We start from the raw sequence: 5,000 nt of genomic DNA, 5'->3' as shown, positions 1-5,000 counted from the left end.
ACCCGTGACATGTCGGAAATCCAACAAAGCACCGACGTGGTGCGTTTGTGAAATGTACATATTTGATGCGTGTGCTATTTGTTTTTGTATTTTATTTTCTGCCACATTTACTCGCTTGGCCAGGTGGGGGCGCAATGCAAGGCAGGCCCATTGGGTGTCATCATAGTCATAATATATATTAACCTGAGAAATTTCAGACCATTCATTTTAAGCAAAGAACATTTCTGATACACTTTTTGGTTGGCCAGATGGTGGCGCTATGTTAGGCATTGAAATTACACATGTGAATATCATCACAATAATGATATCCAAAATGTTTGTACACTTTCAGATCAATCACTTAAGGCATTTTCCATTTCTGGCACATTTCCTGCTTGACCAGGTGGTGGCGCTATGCCAGGCAGGCCCATTGGGTGTCTGGATATCATCATAATCATAATATCTATTAACCTGAGAGGTTTCAGACCATTTATTCAAAGCATAGAGCATTTCTGGCACATTTCCTGCTTGGCCAGATGGTGGCGCTATGCTAGGCCTGTGAATTACGCATGTGAATATCACAATAATGATATCCAATATTTTATAAAGTTTCAGATCAATCACTTAAGGCATTGTCCATATCTGGCACATTTCCTGCTTGGCCAGGTGGTGGCGCTATGCCAGGCAGGCCCATTGGGTGTCTGGATATCATCATAATCATGATATCTATTAACCTGAGAAGTTTCAGACCATTCATTCAATGCACTGTGATTTATGACACATTTCCTCTTTATGTGGTGAGATATTAAAATCATATCAAATATATAACATATCAAAAATCCCTTCACAATTTAACATCAGCGACATCTTGGCATAATGTTTGCCAAATTTCACATGAATCTGACAAACCGTCTAGGAGTAGTATGTTCAAATTGATCATGTGAAATCAGCATAATTGCCATTCTTTCTGTTGCCAGTTGGTGGCGCTATGCTAAACATGCATTATGGGCATGTGAATATTATCATTAACATGGTCTTCAATGACCTGTGACATTTTAAACATTTCAAGCCATGCACGATGAATTATGACACATTTACTGTTTGTGTCGAAGGGTATTAAAATTCATAATTTCGCCATTTCGTCAAATTACAACATATCAAAAAAAGGCTTCACAATTTAGAATCAGGAACATCTCGGCGTCATCAACCGTCTAGGAGGAGTACGTTAAAATGGATTATGTCCACAACGCACAAATTCTCAATTACCTCACTTCCTGTGGGCGTGGCTAATGGCATGTTAATACAAAAGTTGTTTGTTTTTGGGAGTTACATACACCCACCAAATTTGGTGTGTGTATCTAAAACTATATGCCAACCACAAGTCACAGTGACATAAGGGGGCGCTATGGAGTTCCTGGGCAACGCCCGGTGCCAAGCTTTTATCCTTGTCTATTCACTGTATAACTTGATGTGTGCGCCAACTTTCATGCGTTTTCACCCATGGGAAGCACCTCTTTTGGCATCATGATTCATCACATATTTCATCACATATTAGTCTGCACAAAATCCCAAATACCTCACTTCCTGTTGGGCGTGGCTAATGCATTGTACATACGAAAGTCGTTCATCTTGGGGAGATACAGACACCTACCAAATTTGGTGTGTGTAGCTGAAAGTATATGCCCACCACGGGATCAGTCATCTAAGGGGGCGTAAGGGGGCGCTAGCGAGTCTCTGGGCCATACCCGGGGCCAAGCTTTTTGTGTGTGCCAAATTTCAAGACTTTTCGATTATGTTAACCACCTCAAAATATTTGCCAACCACGGGATCAGTCACCTAAGGGGGCGCTAGCGAGTCCCTGGGCCACGCCCCGGGGTCAAGCTCTTGTACCTAACTGCGATGCGTGACACCTGACGTGTGTGCCAAATTTCAAGAGTTTTCGACCATGTTAACCACCTCAAAAACAGGAAAGCAAAAAAGTAGAATAACAATAATAATACTCGATAATAATAATAATAATAATAATAATAATAATCCTTACAAAAACAATAGGTGCTTGCGCCCTTCGGTGCTCGGGCCCTAATAATAATAATAATAATAATAATAATAAAAACAAACAAACTAGCGCTGTCACTTTTGTGAAAAAATCCTGTTTTGATTTTTGAGGCATAAGTGTTCATTGAATCGATTGTCAAATTGATTTTACAGGTCTAAAGACATTTCCATTTTCAACGCCAAATATAGGCCAATACTCGGACAACTAACAGGCATTAGGACGAACGTAAAGAGGGCGCTTATGATGCACAAGTCAACAATATTTCCGATGAATTATTGGCGTGAAGTTTTGTGCACAACATGGCTGTGTTTACGACAAGAAATATCAATCATATTTCACCTACGTAGAAACTCACGATCGCACAGTTTGCATACCACTTTGTCTTTCTCCATAGTTTGATCTACCCAAAACCGAAGTCCTTCCATATTGAAATCCTCAAGTTATTAGGGCTTATCACTCGTCTCTCTCATGTCGCACAGGTTGATCGCGTTGTCCTCCATGTTTTGGCAAAACACCAGCAGACCGACTTTCAAACCGATTGAAACTAGCTTACAGGCTGATTGAAAGCGATTAAAACTAAACTAGCTTACAGGCAGCAGCTGTTTCCGGTGCGTAAAATTGGTGGGAATTTTCTTTTTAGCTTTCGCAATGCTAGATCCGGCCATGTTCGCAATGCTAGATCATGTTCGCAACGCTAGATCAGGCCATGTTCGCAACGCTAGATCATGTTCGCAACGCTAGATCCGGCCATCTTCGCAACGCTAGATCATGTTCGCAATGCTAGATCATGTTCGCAATGCTAGATCAGGCCATGTTCGCAATGCTAGATCAGGCCATGTTCGCAATGCTAGATCCGGCCATGTTCGCAACGCTAGATCATGTTCGCAATGCTTACTGCACTTCGGAATTCTTTATTTTATTTTTCTGCTTGTTTGTGAGTTTTGTTCATCCATCTGTTTAATTCGTTTAAAATTAATAGTGTACATATTTGGTTAAAATCGATTCCCTATTTTAGTTTTCGAAACTTGTGTTGGTTGGTCCAATCGATTGTGCAATCGATTTTCGAACGTCAAGTGACAGCCCTAATACAAACATTGTCCACATTGTTACACTTCATCAATACATTGTAAATGATGTAAGTAGGCTATGTGTGAGTGTTTGTGTGTGTGTGTGTGTGTGTGTGTGTGTACAAACATTGTTACACTTCATCAATACATTGTAAATTATGTATCGTAACACCTCCAATTATCACCCATTTCATTTGAAAATTCTTAAACAACGATGTTTTTTTAATACTTCAAAATAACATTTGATAAATGAACCTTATATTTTTCAGTAGCCATAGGTGTGTAGATTTGAACAAAATCTGGTTTGGGTCTTACCGGGGCTTTTACTGCCTGAAATATCCGATTTTGTTTACCGCACTCTGACTGAGAATTCTCGTCGCTGCTTCAAAATTCCCCCAACTACTTCATGCAGTTATGTACAAGCAGCATTATAACACTATTTAAACCACTTAAAGTGACTGTATTTTGACATTTTTATATACCCTTTCTGGATGGGATCTTACGTTTTTGCCGGAATCCGTCACCCTGGTTGTTAGGGGAATGAATATTAAGTTGCACGTACACGCAAGAGGACGGAAACACGGGAGGTAGTAATAGGGGGCGATCCGATAAGTAGGCTGTGTGTGTGTGTGTGTGTGTGTATGTGTGTGTGTGAGTGTGTGTGTGTGTGTGTGTGTGTGTGTGTGTGAGTGAGTGTGTGTGTGTGTGTATGTGTGCGCTGTGCAGTGGTCACTCCTCTTTCTATCACAGTTGTGTATGCAGTGTGCAGCTACTAGTACCTCCCTTTTCTCCTAATAAATATCTCAGTTCCTTGTGATCTCAAAGAATTTTGGATAAATAGATTGAAATTTTGGATAGAAGTTGAAGCGTATTTCTTTGTAATTTGGGCAGCTAGTGAGGGAGTGCAGTTCTGACATAATTTATTTTTTGTCACGTTTCACACACAGTCTGTTTTCTTTAGGCGTCCAGGTCTGCCTGCGTCTATTGCCAAACTGTGCACTGCAAAAACTGCTTATCTAATAAAATCGAACCAAGATTATTAATCTTATATTACGATAAAAAAAAATAGTTTGTATTGTTTTCAGTATAAAGAGACTTACCTAGTGCTTTCTCGTGAAATAATTTTACTTTATTTAAGAAAAGTTTGACTTTTATTGCATTTTAAGTCATCTCATCCTGAAAACAAGCAAATTTTTCTGCCAGTGCGTTAAGCAAATTTGTCTTGAAACTCCTTAAAATAAGTCAGTCTTCTTAAATTAAGTCAAAATTATCTTTCGATTAAGAGTCTTTTCATACTAAAAACAATATTGTGTAGATTTTTTGATCTTATTATAAAAAACACTTGGTTAGATTTCATTTTTTGCAGTGTGGTTGTTGAGCTTGTATCTCATCGTGTTCTGCACAATGACAATAAAGTTGAATCTAATCTAATCTAATGTAATAAAGTTCAATCTAATCTAATCTAGTCATTGTTTTTCTTAAGTTGGCGTCTCTTACCATGTTGCTAGTACAGTATGTTGCTAATTTGTATTCTCTGTTAAGAGACAAATAACTTAGTTTTGCTGTTGTTTCTGTTCAGTAGGTGAGATATTGTTCTTTCTGGGTGTTGATAATTTGGTTGGTATTTATTCTTTCAAGAGGGGAGCCAGTGTCCTGCCTGAGGCTGATTAGTGATGTTAGTGTTGTAGTTGTTTCTTGCTGGAGCCTATGGACCAACTGGACTCTTTTCCGTCATCAATTCTTGGTTTGTAAATGTTGCCAGAATTTGATGGCTTTCTCACTCTTTTCACTCTAAGTCAATTGTAAAAAAACCGACCAATGATTTCAGGGAACATGTGTAGCAGTCAAGAATCTTTTACTGTTTGGAGATGAATAAATGGGCATTGAATAAACACAGT

At 38.9% G+C, this 5,000-nt stretch overlaps 1 protein-coding gene across 3 annotated transcripts in view; it reads left to right on the top strand.

Moving 5' to 3' along the window:
- map4k4 (mitogen-activated protein kinase kinase kinase kinase 4) overlaps window positions 1-5,000 on the top strand; it is an 81,732-nt gene that overhangs the window by 23,997 nt on the left and 52,735 nt on the right. The window lies entirely within an intron of this gene.

This window comes from Alosa sapidissima, chromosome 2 (genome assembly GCF_018492685.1).
Source record: "Alosa sapidissima isolate fAloSap1 chromosome 2, fAloSap1.pri, whole genome shotgun sequence".
Lineage (NCBI taxonomy): Eukaryota > Metazoa > Chordata > Actinopteri > Clupeiformes > Clupeidae > Alosa > Alosa sapidissima.
The sequence above is the reverse complement of the archived record's forward strand: the minus strand, read 5'-3'. Positions and strand labels throughout refer to the sequence as shown.